General features: G+C 26.8%; 1 protein-coding gene across 1 annotated transcript in view; it reads left to right on the top strand.

The window, feature by feature from the left end:
- Positions 1-16,443, top strand: part of LOC107455815 (uncharacterized) — a 417,369-nt gene that overhangs the window by 260,621 nt on the left and 140,305 nt on the right. The window lies entirely within an intron of this gene.

The raw sequence follows: 16,443 nt of genomic DNA, 5'->3' as shown, positions 1-16,443 counted from the left end.
TTTTTATTTAATTTGGAGAAAATATTTTAAACAATTCCAGTTTTTTTTATGTATTGTCAAAAATATGAAACTTTGTATGCAATACTTTGACTCTGAGTACTAAGAATGATTTAAAATGAAACTATTTTAACAAGTTATTTTTATTTCCATTTAAGGTAGTATATATGCAATTTAAAAGAATAATTTTAGCAATTTTTAAGTCAAATTGCTTATTGACATTTTTGTTTTGTTGTACACAGCAAATTAAGACAAAAAATACCAAAACTTTTTACTGTAAAATACACCACAATTTTTGCAGTAATATATACTCTAAAACCTAAATTACTGTAAGTAAATATTACTGTAAGAATGAGGGTATAAGAATTTATGATAAAATCGATTTTAAAGTAAAATGGATTTTATGGATGCTGCTTCCAGAGTGCGAGTAACTTTTACAGTAATTTGATTCGGAATTTATTACAGTGTAAGTTGCAGGTAGGCAACTGAAAATGAAAGAAATTTTAATTAATTCTATATTTGAAAGATAACTAAACATGCTTTTCACGTGTTTGTGAAAATACAGTAGTTCTACCAAACGAAGTGTTAAACGCTTCATAAACTCAATAATACAAGCAAAGTTTTCGATATTTTTACTACAAAATATTTGATTAAAAAAAACTTGCTTTCAGAAGTATGAGTTTTTATATAAACTATAACTAACTGTTTATGTTTAATAACACTAGGGAACAAATCTTTTGTTGCAATATTATAAATGCTTAATCTTGCCTAATTCGACTATGGTATTCAAGTCTGAAATTGGTTTTGATCCTAAAGCTACAAACTTTTCTAAAATGACATTTTTAGTCTTTTGTTTTTGTCGAAATGTTTAAGTCTAAAAAAGTTATGTAGAAATAGAAATCACATGAATGGGATGACAAACTTCTAGGGGAATTAGCTAGGGCACATCATAAAGATTAGATTTGCGTAGGAACCCGTGCCCGGAAACGTGATCGTCGAGAGCTAGGGGGGATTTCCTATTATGACCTGTTCATATATGCAGTTATGATCTGTATGCATACGAAGAAACAATTCATAATAGGGAAGTGCCCATAGTGGCGTACAACGACATTTTTGGCATGTGTTTCCATGCAATTTTAATGCTGAGGATGTGCCATTAACTCACCTAGAAGTTTGTTGCTAAATGTGTGAGACCCTCTGTTGCATATAAAGTTTTTAAATTTGTACTTTTCGTCAAAAAATAAACAAAAAGTTGTCATTAAAAAAATGTAGCTAGAAGAGTGATACAGATTGCAAATTTGAAATCAACAATGAAACAAATAACCAAAATCCGTTAACAAATCTCAAGCAACAGGAAACAAAAAATTGTCTCCCAGTGCTAACTTTTTAATCTAATTTTATCACCGTAGAATGTGTGACTTTATATACTCTCGTAAAAATTAGTTTAATGTTCAATTATAGCCTTTGTATCTTGAACCTCAAGACCTTACAAATTTGCGATAACAAGTTAAATTAAACCATGTTTGCAATTAAGTATTAAACGATGTCTTTGTACTATAAACATGTACTAAAGTATCTTGCAGTCAAGTTTCTGAAAAAATTAATTTTACAACACTACGGTTGAATTTGGCACCTCAATAAAGGCGAGTCAAATTTGCCTGACAATATGGTTTAACGTGGTTCAAAATTTTTAGCAACAAATATGCATACTATTGCTCCGTCATTATTAAAGAAAAAAGAAAAGACGACTTTATGATATAATATTAAATATCTTATTTTTAAGAGTTGTTTTCACAAAATATAAATTTGATGGAATATTATAAAATTCATCATTCTTTAAAAAATGTCTTAATGAAATCCTTGATAATTATGGTTACTTTAATAAATTCTCAAATGGTATTTAATTGCATTTATTTCTCAGGAAAATTTAATTATGTGAGTGAGACAAAAAGCGTTTTGAATTATTGTATCCGTTTTATAGCATTATTTGCTATTTATTCCATTTGGAAAGCATTTGGTGGATAGAATTTGAACGTACATATTTAACCTCTCTGAATTTCAGTGTCACTTTTCAAAATTGATCAATTTTGTCCGACTCGAAAATAGCCTTGCAGGCTATTAAATCCATATTCCGCATCCACTGGAAAATTTCACTATCTTTTAAGGTCTCTGTTTTATCAGAACAAGACAATTTTCCTTCAGTTCGAGTTTCTGTATCTAACGTAGTTAGAGATTTACGACAAGCAGCTTCAAAATTATGCAGAATGGGTAGCGAAAGAGAATTGACCCTTGGCGACGTGTCGTCCAGTACCAAAGTGTCGCGACATTTCTCTCAAACTTCAATTACTCTGTCTTCATTGAAATTGTGTTGACTATATCAGGTTGATTTTTTTCCAGATACAGTACACGCTAAAATACACCAAAAGTGCATTAATTATAAGTTACCTCATTCATTTTTTTTATTTATGAAAAAACAAGTTTAAGTTTGGTTTATTTGCAAATATTTTCGCTAGAAATAAGTTCTTTTCGAAACAACTAACATTTGATAAAATAGTTAACCGTCTAATTGCCATGTTATATTATTAATAACTAGATAAAAGTGGAAATTTCAGTTATGACAGTTTTTAAAAGCAAATTAGTCAACAAATAGTTAATTATATTATTTTTTAAACACAAAAGTTCAGAATTTGACCACAGTTGGTTGATTAGCTTTTGAGAAACCGAGTTTTAAATATTGAATATTTTAAAAATTGAAAACTCAAAAAATATACAACAGAATGCGCTTAAGTTTTGTATTTTTTCACTAAAAAAAGCGTTTTTTTAAACGATCTAAAAGTTTATATACATTACTCTTATCTTTTAATTCTTATTGAAGAATAAAAATAATTAGTTATTAAAAATTATTTTTTGCACAAAGTTATTTTTAAATAAATTAGTGTGCAAAATAAATTGCTTGCAAATTTTTTTTAATTCGTTTTTAAAATTTCTCTAAACAGCGAAATACACAAAAAGCAAAATTAACATTAAGGGGTCAAGCTCTCCTAACCTAAGCATTAGGACTATATTTTCCAGATTGCTGATACCCCGATATTTTGAGGGTTTAAAATCTGAATCTGTTAAGAAAAATATGTTTATTCAGAAAAAGTACAATTTTACGTCGGATTTCTTGATTTAAAACACCGTTCAAACTTATTAATTAGCATACTTTAGGAGAGGCTTTTGAACCCTTAAAATATGTCTAAGCATGTGCAAATCCGATCATTAGATCTAAAATTATTCAGGGTGTTCCATTTTTTTCCCTCACTGTATATACATACTTAGAGCAGATGCGTGTTAGAACTGAAAATATGTTTGTAATTACATTGTATTCTTACATACTTGAAGTTAAAAAACAGTTTATTTCAATAAAAATGAAATTAATTGAATTTTTAGAGCATTCAAAGAAAATCTTATTGAGTGTTGTTTTATTAAGTGATGTTTAAAAAATTTGTTATTTTTTAATTTGAAAGAAAAATAAATACAGTATGCTAACACTATTGGCTTTAATTCCTATTGTATATAAAAGAATACACGAAGTTATTTAAGCACGTAAAATTTAATTTACAATTTCCTGGCCAAACGTTTACTGGTGAAATGTGAAAAAAAAAACAGAACAAAAATTAAGCAAAAATTAAAATTTGAAATTAATTTTTAATAAGAGAGTGCAAACTTTTTTTAGCCAAAATTTCAACTCAGCACTTCTTATACGGATGTAAAAAGTTGAATTGAAAGAAACAAATTTCAGACAGATTAGTTTTTTTTATATATCTTGTATTTTAATTTTGCAATCAAATTAGAATTCAAATTATTCTATGGGATTGCTGAATTTTGTCTTACGGCATTTGTAAACGGCATTTGTAACTAGAAATTATTTCAGCCAGCTTAGGTTTCCCAAATTAAATACACAATTACGATTTAAAAACGGAGAGTAATGATCATATGAAAGATATTTGATGGTTGCATTAATTAATTTTAATTTGTATTTCTTGAACCGAAACAACTAATAAAAACGTTGGTTTCTGTAATTAAAGCGGTCGAAAAAAAATTGTTTGATTTCTGGTGTCGGGGGTAAAGGCATATTTGGATATAAAAACTAGAACCAAAATAAATTTAAACAAAGATTTCAGAACATAAATTCAAAACCCAATTATATTTCAAAGTATAATTTATGCTCCAAAATTTATAAAATGTAATATTTTATAGTTAAATATTCCTATTTTTCAGTAGTTAGGATACTTGTTTAATTTCCCCCCCCCTTTTTCTTACGATTGAATAAGGATAGATTTAGGAAAACATCCGTGAATAGAATACGGGATAACAATTACGGAGATATTATCAATAATAGCCGTATTAATAACCCTGCAGGAATGTTTGGGCCATTGACCTATATTTATAACATTGTAGTTTCTTGAATGTAGGGTGTCGTTGCCAGTTTTACATTTGCCCGGTATTCTCTACGCTGATACTTACAAAGAAAGGGCATTTCTACCCTGTATTCCCTACACTGAAGCTTTTTTTCTGATAAAGAGCCAGTATTTTGCCTATTGCCCGTTATTCCCTACGTATTGCACTGGTTTTTATGGTTAAGCTTTACTGAGTATATACATACTCCACATTCCCTAGCTTACAGTTTTTGTTTAAGTTTAATTCCCCGTACCCGGTATTCCCTACACTGATATGTTTTCCTAGAATATCTTAAACCGGCTTTATTATGAAAATATCAATTGATTATTGACTATTTTTTTATTGTCAACTTAAAAGTTATTGAAAAAAGAATGCTCTTTTATAAGCCAGTAATGGTTTTAAGGCTGTCTCAAGAGTCACTGCCTGAAACGGAATAAACCAACCACCCTATCGCTCTTAAACAGTGAAAAGAAATTAATTTTAATGCACTTCATTGTGCTCAAAACTTTCCTTCAGCTTCAGATAGAATCTGCCTTTTTTCATTATTCAGCATTCTATTTTCGTGAAGTAAAATTTCTCATGCAAAGTAAAATTTGCAATCCCTAATTAAATACTAAATAAAACAAATAATAAATAATATAATATAAATAGAAATTAAATTTTATATAATATATATAATATTTTAAAAACTACATTTTTCAAGTAGATTAAAAAAAATGTCGGATTTAAAACTACATATGTAGTGAAAATCGTTTTCAAAAAATAAATTTGGGAGACTTCATAGAGGCTAAGATAGTGGTACATTTTAAATCTATGCTAACTATCTCAACTCTATGGGGATTTTACGGAAGGGATTGAATTGATTATGAAAGTTATGCAGTCTTTTTTTCCGTCAGGTCCGTTAATATTAAATTTATCAGACTTGATATAATGGCGTCATAATTCACTTTCATTATTTATGATAAATTTTTAACTTATATTTGCACCATGAATTGAATTTTAGTTAAAACCCTATAAATATATAGGGCAGTGTTCGAAATTTTTCGAATGACGATTAATCCCATTCAACTGTATAATAGCAGTATAAATTATGATTTTAAGCAATCAGGTAACAATTGAGTCTTTTATTACAATTAAACTTCGACCACTAGTAGCAATTTCGACACTCAAGTAATTATTCGACATTTTGAATGCCAACAAACTTCCTGTGGTTATGAATTCTGTTTGTGGTGATTAGAAAATGGAATTAATATTTTAATAAAGAACTGTGCTCCGGAGGAGATTTGAATACCCTGTTAAATCAAAATCAAAAAGTGACCATAGTTGATCATAAATTCTCTACAGCAATAAAAAGATTAAAAATTCTGCTTGTAGAGTTCAAGAAACTCTTTAACGCTGTATTGTCGTAGTGTAAGGAACTCCAGTAGAGATTTAAGAGCTCTGGCTAGTTGATTAGTGGCCAAAACTTCCATTGCAAGATTCCACCTTCACTGACAGGAAAAGGTATTGAAAAACGCAGTAATATAACATAAAATACCTTTATGTAGTTTTTTTTAATTAATTTTTCAGTACATTTATTTTTTACTGCTAGGAAGGAATTTTATCAGGTGTTTCTAAATTTTAATACCAACTTCTCATTCCTATACATGGCTCTCAACTTTTCATAAAAATTCTATGGTTATGAGATTACAATAATTAGTCGTCAAGTCTGTTCATGAGTAAAACAGAATTAATATTAAAGCAGAATAAAACTGAAAAACAGAATAAAACTTTGTGTTGTTAGATATGGCAGAGCAATTCTTTTAAATTCAGAATTTTTTTCGCTTGCATATTGAAGTTTAAAAATGTATAGTAAATGACAATAAATAAAAAATAAACTCTTTCACAAAACACGATTTACAAGCTGAAAAAGTATGTTTGTTTTTGCCTTCCAATTCAAATGTACCTTAGTTGTTATTCAAAACTTAAATCTAAGAAAAGTTTAAAAATATTTTTCCTTTTATGAGCTGAGATTCTTAACGTTATTTTCATTTTTGCAATAAAGTAATTTTTTTTTTTTAAAAAGTACAAATAAGTTTATTTTTTTATTTGTTTTTCCTGCTACAATGCTGAAAATAAACGTGTGAGAAAAATTGCTTATTTTTGTCAACTCAAACTGCGAGTTTTCTTTAAAGAAATTTTTTGGAAAATAAAACAAATACTAAGAAAATGAAGGAAAAAATCCAACTTTGACGTCAAGTTAAATTATTTTTGGTCAACATTAAATGTGCATGTTATCTGAATATTTTATTATACTATAGTTTTACGTCCTGAAATTTCTTTGCAGCTTGAAACAAGTTCTAAAAAACAAAAAAATAGGCAATTAATACTTATTTATAATTTAAATTTTTTTTAAATTTCATTTGTTTAAAATTATTTTTTTTCAAATGCTTGCAATTTTAATTTTTCTGATTATTGTATTTATTATTTGCATTACATTTGATTTTTTCCATAAAGCAAAGTATATTTATAGGAAATTATATTAAAAATCGGAATGTATATAAGCTCTAATTTATAAAGTTTGTTTTCATTGGTGAATATGTTAATAATAAAATGACCTAAATATTCAAAACAAATTTAAATTTATATATAATTGAATCTGTTTATACTTAAACATTTAAGTTCAGTAATTCATCACATTTTATAATTTTGCTTTGTTGTATACAAAGGTGTTAAAAAAGCTATTTTTAGAGCTTGGTTAATATTTAAACAATATGCAAATGGTGACTCAAAATTATACAATTTTACTGAAATTAATCGAAATCGAGATTTAAGAGCTAGTGTTAGTGAAACATCTTGAAAATGAAAGGGGCAACAAACAATATTTCTAATTTGAAACACATTATAATTTCTTAAGTGCCTATGTTCAGGACGAGAAATACAGAAAATAACCATTCTTCCAGTCAATTAGGCAATGAAATAAAATTAAAAAAATTGTCGAAAAGAAAGAAAACAGTTAACCTGTTGACTGGCTATGATGAATTATTTTGTCACACATGAACTAATACTGTAATGGGAATAGCAGCATTTTTTGTCATGGAAATTACTTGAAGTGTGATATTACTTATAACTATAGAGAAAAAAGTCCTCATTGTAAAACGAGTGAAAAAACAAACACTTATTCCCCGGTTAACTAGAGAAATAAAAACCTAATGTTTCGTAAAAATTAACTAAAAAAAATATCTATTTCAAACAATACTATAAAACATAGTTTATTCAATTCAGCGGCAGTGAAATTAGTGAAAATATTATTCTACATTATCTGACCAAAAGTGTCCGGACATCCTTCGAATCTTTTGACGCAGATGGGACACCGGGGTCTCTTTTATACATTTTTTGGCGCTCTATTTTCACATAAAAATATGTTTTTGGTATTTTTTTAAGTTATAAAAAAACAATAGTAATAATGCTTTTTCAATGCTTTAGTTTTACTTGCTTATTCTTTGCAAAAATATTTCCTTTAAAAAAAAGGGCGTATCTTTAGTAATAAATTTGCACTTATTTTTTCAAATAATTGCTATTTTGTCAATTTCATAAAATAATTTTGATCAATAACTGCACTTAAAGATATATTTAATTTACCTCAGCATCAAAAATAGCGATAACTATCCCCCAAAATTTTTTACAGTTAATAATTGCGCACAACACTCCGTAATAACTTGAATTATTGGAAAGATTGACAATCAATGAGCGTTTAAAAAGATTATGAATGCAAATCTAAAATAGGCTTTAATTAACTACATTTTATTAAATTTTATTTTGCTGAACATCGCAGAGCAAACAATAAACATTTACACTGACTTCATTTTACGATTTTTTTAGCATTGTTTATGAAATTTCGGCAATGAAAATTCAAATACAAAACTATTCAATAGATATGCTTCAAATATAAAACATATTACTACTTTACAAATGGAAATACAGGTAAGTAAATAGATTTTCGATACTTTTCAAACATTTTACTTAAAAGTAATTAATTCCTATCGTGAGCTGTTTATTTAATGGAAACGCTAGAAAGTAATTTTTTACAGCTTTTCAAATAAATTAATATCGATTTACTCTTTGCTGAGAATGCAAGTTACTCTCTGTTCAATTTCTACCAGAAATAAAAATGTTAAGCTTTTTAGTTTCCACATGGCATGAGGCCAATTTAAATTATAAATCTAAAGCCTTAGCAAAAAATAAAGAAGTCTTCCAGTGTTAGACTTAAGTAAAGGAATTAAGACTGTTTATTTATTCCACCCTTATGTAACAAAACCAAAATTAAGTTCATTTTTTCATTTAAAATTCAGAGATTAAAATGTCTACACTCAGTTTTTGTTCTACCTATTAAGTTCCTTTAAAGCGTAATGATTTACATCAGTCGTAAAATGCTTTGTTGAAGCTTTTTTTTTATTGTTGCCAAAGAAAGAGCCTAATATAAATTTCACTAAACACTAATAATAAATTCTATTCAAGTTTTACTCATTAATTTCAAACACATTGAAAAATAGAAAAAATAAAAATATTCAAAGTGGTGTATATCAATTTTTTTCAAAAGAGAACTTAATTTGACCGGCATAAAAAAATTATTCATTATTATTTAAATTAATACGAACGGAAAAACAAACGAACATCAATGAGATAATTGTGTACTTAAGAAATTGCCTTGACATATTTGAACTAGTTTTGTGTAACATTATTTAATATTTTGATTTTCAGTAAATTTGAAACTCAAGCTTAGAGACAGTTACACACTTGCTTAAAAATATTTTCTGCTTGTTGGAAATCAATAAACAACAAATTTTGATTACATTAAACAGATTATAAAAGCTTGTATGAAATGCTTTTTTATTAAATAAAATAAAATTAAATTTACAAAATTCATGTTAGGTAAAATGACTCACGTTGGACGTCTAATAAGGTGACCAGACGTGCTCAAGTCTTGAAGACAGTTTTCGAATTTCATCGATTATCCACAAGCAATTTGAGACCCTTTGAGGACAGAAAATGTCCCCAAATTTTAACATGTGTTCTCAGATGTCCTTGAATTTTTCGAAAATATAAAAATTTTTTATATGCAGTGAAATATCAAAAAAAGAAATCAGACATGTGCAAGATAGTTATGTCGTACAGAGAATACAAACGAAAAACAAAAAAAGCACCATGCTAAAACTAATGGATGAAAGCACCATACTCGTCTTCAGGTAATTTCAGCAAAAAATAAACAAATTTTAATAATAATGGGAGCAATTATTTCACACGTGGTCAAAATTCAGAATATTATATGAATTTCAAAACTACTCAGTAATTAAATCAAATTTGATAAAGATTGTTCTGCACCCGATTTTAGTTATCAATTTTTAAAAAAAATCTTTTTCGCAATTATAAGTTAATATTTTTCACAAATATATGGGTGTTAATCCTAAAATGTTTCGAGTATACTCGGCTGATTTGTCCTCGAATCATGGTTATAAATGTGGTCATCTAAATCTCTTAGAGTTAACAAAATAAATATTTTTAAAATGCAGTTGATAAAAAAGTATTAGGATAGTATTACTTGATTATAAACTTTATTTGATACTAAAATATACAAATTAAAATGTTTCAAGCACTCAAAAACAGACGCTCATTTTCAAGACTTGCCAGACGCGAATGAGAAGGAACAAAAAAAAAATTGAAATATAAAACTTAAAGTTGGCAACGAAAAATGGAAAAATAAAGGGTACAAACAAAACTAGAAAAACCACAATAGCCGATAGAGACAAAAGATGAAAAACAGACCACAGTGGCAGAGAGGGGTAAATCAGGGTAAAATTCATTTCTGCGCACTATGGAGGGGTGATAAGGAACTAAGTTAAAAAGAATTGATGTCGTTAACAAGAAAATCAGCATTTATGTGAAGATTCCCATGCATCAATATGAGCTGATGTGACTGTAGTGGAAATAATTTTAGCTTTTTCGAAACTGAATTTATTCCCAAGATTCCAACAATGTGTAGCAATTTGACGATTTTTCGAATTCTCGATAACGGACATATCTATCGTGTTCCTTAAGTCTAAATTAAGTGCTTGAAGTGTGTCAACTGCTATTTCTGAAGTGATTAAAGTGTTCAATCAATTAATATCTTACCGCATTTGTTTCTTGAGATTATTTATTTAATTATAATAGAATATTACATTTTTATGAAAATATCCTTGCTTATAAATAAAATTAATAAACTATCACTTCAACAACCCTTAGACAAAATTGTTAAAGAAAATGAGAAAAGTTATAAATTTCATTTATATTCGCATTTGCATCTGCAGCCTATTTATTTCTTGAGGAATAATTCCAGTTCATTATGAAGCTCCTCGTAATTAGTCTTAAATATTTGGAGATGCATTTTAAATCAATGCCAAAAGTGAATAGATATTCAGTTTAGTTTCCTGTAATCTTGTGTTTTCCATTGAAATCTGTCTGTGTTTTAGAATTTATTTGCGTCTAAAGGAATGCAAACGTTCTTCCATTTTCTCTCTTGAAGTGAAAATACATTTCGAATTTCCCAAATGTTCTTGAATTTCTTGTCCTTCTCAGTCTGTTTAGAAATCAATGTGAAGAGCTATTAAAGGTAAGAAAAACCAGATATTAACGAATGAGTGAAAATATTTTTCAGATGTTAAAAAAATGTATAATGTATATTTAAAAATATTCAAATATGTGTAAAGATAATAACTTTATTGCTTGTTTTTATTTTCCTCGATAATCTAAAATTCTTTTTATTATCATAAGGTGTAAACACCTCGATTTTATATACGAAGTCATACGAAATTAAATAGCTTTATTTGACAGGAGTAAAAGTTGATTTTGCTCTAAAAGTGAAATAGTAAATTTTGGAAATATTCATTTTATCAAACAACAGCGCTTTTTCCATGCAAAATGGTTATATAATACAAATATGTTTTCTCCAAATTTATGGTGATTTTGCAATAACTATCCAACTATTACCCCTTTGGCTAATGTACATACTAAGAGGCAGAGTATAATTTTGTGTTAAGGTAAAGTATGGCCGAACCAAGGGGCCCCCGATTCTACATCTTAGCCCAAAATATACTGCTCAAACGCCATTTTAATTACGTTTATCACATTTTGCTAAGAAAAATTCGCGAACAAATCTTGAAATTCTGTCAATATAAGCTGCATAATCCTTTTGACCATTGTTCTTAGGCACAAACCTTATAATGAATTTAAATCTAATTTTAATCCGTTCTTCCGAACAGTGTGTTCAGCAAATTGTTCAAAAGACTGCAAAGTTATTGAATCTCCTGGCCTACAAACGCTGACCTACATACTTTCTATTTTCATGCTTTAAAAAATATGCAAAAATATTTAAATTTTTGATATGTTTTTATTGAGTGTTGCTGTATTAGAACAAAAACGAGTTCGGCAATCTCACATGGAAATAACTTTATACTAATCCACTCTTACTTTGGTTCTAGATGTTATAGTTACCTAAAAACTTCTTTTAAAAGTACATTTTGATTTTAATCTCATAACGTTGCTGCAACTCAAAACATGGTTTAGAACTCAATTAAAGGAAACGTTATGACAAAGTAATTTTTTTAATTTGTTTTTTTAAATTTTTCCAAAACTAATAAGATTGCCATTTAAGTTTTTCACAATTAAAAATTTTAATTATTGCTTATACAAAACCATAATAATCGAAGCTCCTCTTAAGTAGGCGTACAGATTGGTTTTTTGTAATTATTACTTTGATCAACTGAAGCTAGTTACATAATTACCGAATTACCGAAGCCTGGAAAACAAATTTTTCTAAAAATTGCTCTGCACTCTTTATATATATATATATATATATATATATATATATATATATATATATATATATATATATATATATATATATACATATATATATATATATATATATATATATATATATATATATATATATATATATATATATATATATATATATATATATATATATATATATATATATATATATATATATATATATATATATATATATATATATATATATATATATATATATATAATGTAGTTTAATGTTATTAGATATCCTGTTTTAGCCAAGGATCTCTAATAACATTAAACACTTAAATCGTATTAATATGTTATATTTATTTGTATTATGAACATTAAATTTAATATTCTTCTTACTCTTATTCTTATTGTTTTGAAATTACAGACTTTTAATCAACTTGGTGGGTTTGAAATGTTTTTACTGTTTAAATACAAAACAGACCGATATGAAATTAAAATAATTATTTACATTTTCAAGAGAAAATTATATCTAAACAAGTCATTATTTGCTTGTATTTAAAGTCATTATTTACTTGAAATAATAGCAGTGTTTCTGTATTATAGTATATTCAAAACATATTTAAAAGTGAGATTTCTCAATCCAATACAAACTTTCATTAATTAAAAGAGGGAATTAAAACTTTCACCAAAAGCTGAATTCTATCCATCTGTGAACTTAATCTGTGATAGCAGACGAAGCGGAATTCTTGGATTTTCAAAATACCGAGAAAGGAAATGTTAATTTATAATAAACTAATTCAAGTATTAATTAATTTTAAATTATTTTAAAACATTTATATAAATTAATGTGATACAATGATTAATGGCAGAACAACAAATCCTGATGGTAGTTGTTGTTAATAAAAAAAAATCACTTTATTTAACAATAATATAATATAACTGTTTATGAATTTAAAATAAAGCAATGTAAAATCAATGATTGGATATTAAAACTTTAAAATATCGAAACAGTTGAAATTTGCAATCTTGGATTTTGCAATAAATAATCTCAAACTGAATTTTAAAATACTCAAAACAAAAATTTGCCTAGTAATAATTTTTTTTCATATTTTAATTATTATTTTTTGCTATGAAAATAAAGAATGTGAATTTCATTTAAAATTTATGCTCCCAGATTCCTCGTAGCTTACAAAATTTTGAATTTTGGAGTTACGGATAAAAATAGTGGAAAAATTTGGAGTTTAGTTACAGATAAAAATAACACTAGGAAGAAAAAAAAATTTCATTTATATAAATACTTGAGCTTACATAATTTGGGAGTGGAGATTTCAAATTTGAAATTAATTTTGCTCTTAAAGTTTAAATTTTTTTTCAAAAAAAGTTGCAATTTTAGTATATTTTTTATCGAAATATACAAGTTTGTACAAGTTTTAAAATGTTATATTTAGCAAGGGGTTACGTAATTGTTGCTACTAAATTTTAGAAGTGTTTGGGCGCATCATCAGGATTGAAATTGTATTGGAATCCACAGCAAAAAATTTCGTCATACGCTGCTAGGGGTGGGTCCCGATTATAACCTGTTCAAAAACACATGAACTAACAGTTCATAAAAGTTAGTGGCTTACGACGATGACTCCGGGAATAGGTTCATTTGTAGTTTTATTCTTGATAATGTGCCCTAACTCCCCTAGAAGTTTAAGGTTGTCAAAAGATTTACGCTACCCCCTGTCAAATATATAACGTTTTTAAACCTATTTTTAAACCTAAATTTTGACAAAAATAGAATAAAAACGTCATTTAAAGCTACAGTTTCGAGTAAGGGGAGAAAATTGCAGGTTTGAGATCAACGACTTGAAAATATCAAAAATGTGTTTTAAGAAATTCCATGCAACAGAAAACAAAAAAACCTACCCAGTGTAATTTATTCAAAAACTCTGGTGCTTATTAAGTTAAAAGTAATAGTCACAGGTAAACAGTAATTATTCAATTATTTCTGATTTTTTACATTTGATTTCGTAAATATAGTTTAACAGAAATTACTATATGATTCCAATACTTTTAAATTAGATTTAAAAGTTACAGCCAAATGGAACAATTCAATAATTACGGTACTTTTATATTTCATTTAATAGTTACGGCTTAAGATAAATCATTCAATAAAGCTTTATCTGAAAATTTTAATACTTATTAAGCCAAAAAGAAACAAAAACTGAAAAAAATAATAAACATGACGCTGACGGTGGAATTTTTTAAGAGAAAAAAAGACATAAAACATACTCCACATTTTATCTAATTTTATTTCTAAAATAGATATCTTTGGAAGGGAGCTGTAAAAATTATTAAGTTTTTCTCTTTATTCAATTTTTGAAAGAAGTATGTTAAAACTGAGTTATCAATTCCCCAAAAACGAAGCGTTAATTAAAATATGCGGCTGAAATATTTTTCCAAAAATTATAAAAACTGGTTAGTTTTGCTGATTATTTTTGGTAAGAATATACATTGGCTGATGTTCAAGTTTTTTTATTAAAGAGATAAGAAATTGTTTAATTTACTCAGCTTCCAGGCTATTTTGCAGCTTTGAACCATTCTTCTTAAATATGGTAGCGACGTAGAAAATAGAAAAGCAAGTTTCTTTTTCTATTTTTTCTCGCTAGGTACAGAAAATTACCAAATTACTTAAATTTTTTTTCGTTGTTTTAGAAATATAATCTTTAAATTCCGTTATACTTTTAAAAGGAGTAAACGAATTTTTTGAGTGAGAAAAAAATAACGTGATAATAAATTACCCCATTAGGTAATGCATAGAGAAAAAAAAATTATCTATAGAGATTAATTAAAAATTTCAAATAATAATTACTTAAATGCTTCGAAATTTATCATGGATAAATTGTTAATTTAATATTAAAATGTAGCTTAATGTTTGCTACATAAATTACAAAAAAATTATGCGAATAAAGTAGTCATTTGCTTTGATTTTCAAAATTCTTTTCTTGTTTGAATTTTTTCTTCTTAAACTCTAACGTAAATTTTTTTAAACTATGGACGATTTTCTTGAAACTTAAAGTAATTTTTTTCCAAAATTGCTTTTAAAATTAAATAGAAAAACAAACCACTGGAAGTAAACAAAGGTATTAAAATTTGAACCATAATAATAGGAACAAAACGAGGGATTTTGAAAAACGATTTAATAATTTCTTAGAAAAACTGCTTCATTTTTTATCAGTTTAAACGTGGTATGGACCAGTTATGAAAAAACCGTCGATCGCAAGCTTCTTGCAGGGACTTGCAGGGAACATCCGGCTCCCCTTAAATATCAAACAACATAATTAAGCTGTGGGTTTCTCCTTATCTCAATCACAATTATAAATCTTAAATTAATTACATACAAAATTGACATTTATAAATTAATGTTGTTATTTTTGAAGCTTTACTCTACTTTCAGAGGTTGAATTTTGAATGTACAGCGAATGTACAGAATTTTGAATGCATTTAATAAAGGAATTACTTAAAATTTAAAAATAAATTTTAAAAATATGATTTAAAACGTAAATTAACTATATTATTACCTGAACTTTTTCTTCAATATTATTTAATCATGATTTCAAAACATTACAATACGTGTTATTTATTAAAAGTTTAAAACAAAATATTTGTAATACTAATTTTAAATGCTTTAAAATTTCTCTTAGAAAGTTATTTTTATTTCAGACTGTTTACAATACAATTCATATTAAATTCAAATAGAACGCATGAAGTACGGAAAATTAACAAAATTATTTAATTTCTAAAGGTAATTCACTGAGTAGAAAAATAAATAATTTCGCACGGATTAAATGCCTTTTAACCTATTAAACGAATACCATCATTCGAGATTTTTTAAGAGATATTACAATTTAAGAAATCTGCCAATCGGAAATCATTTACTCTGAAGATTAATTAATATTGTAAAACTTAGGTATACATTTAATTTCGGTATTTACGTGTATAAAATTCTCTATAACATGTTTGTTGAAGGAAAAAAAGTTAAATAAGGTAGCTCAAGTTACCCCTTCTCATGGGGTTACTCAAACCAGTACTAAGAATTCAAAATATGGCTTATTGTAGTTGGTTATGGAGTAGCAAAAGGTTAAAAATAAATGTACAACATTGACAGTTCAAAATATTTATTACAAAAAAAAAAGTTAAAACTATCTTTTTTTC

The sequence above is a fragment of the Parasteatoda tepidariorum genome, chromosome 3, assembly GCF_982258835.1.
Source record: "Parasteatoda tepidariorum strain Cologne lab strain chromosome 3, Ptep-v5.0, whole genome shotgun sequence".
NCBI lineage: Eukaryota > Metazoa > Arthropoda > Arachnida > Araneae > Theridiidae > Parasteatoda > Parasteatoda tepidariorum.
The sequence above is the reverse complement of the archived record's forward strand: the minus strand, read 5'-3'. Positions and strand labels throughout refer to the sequence as shown.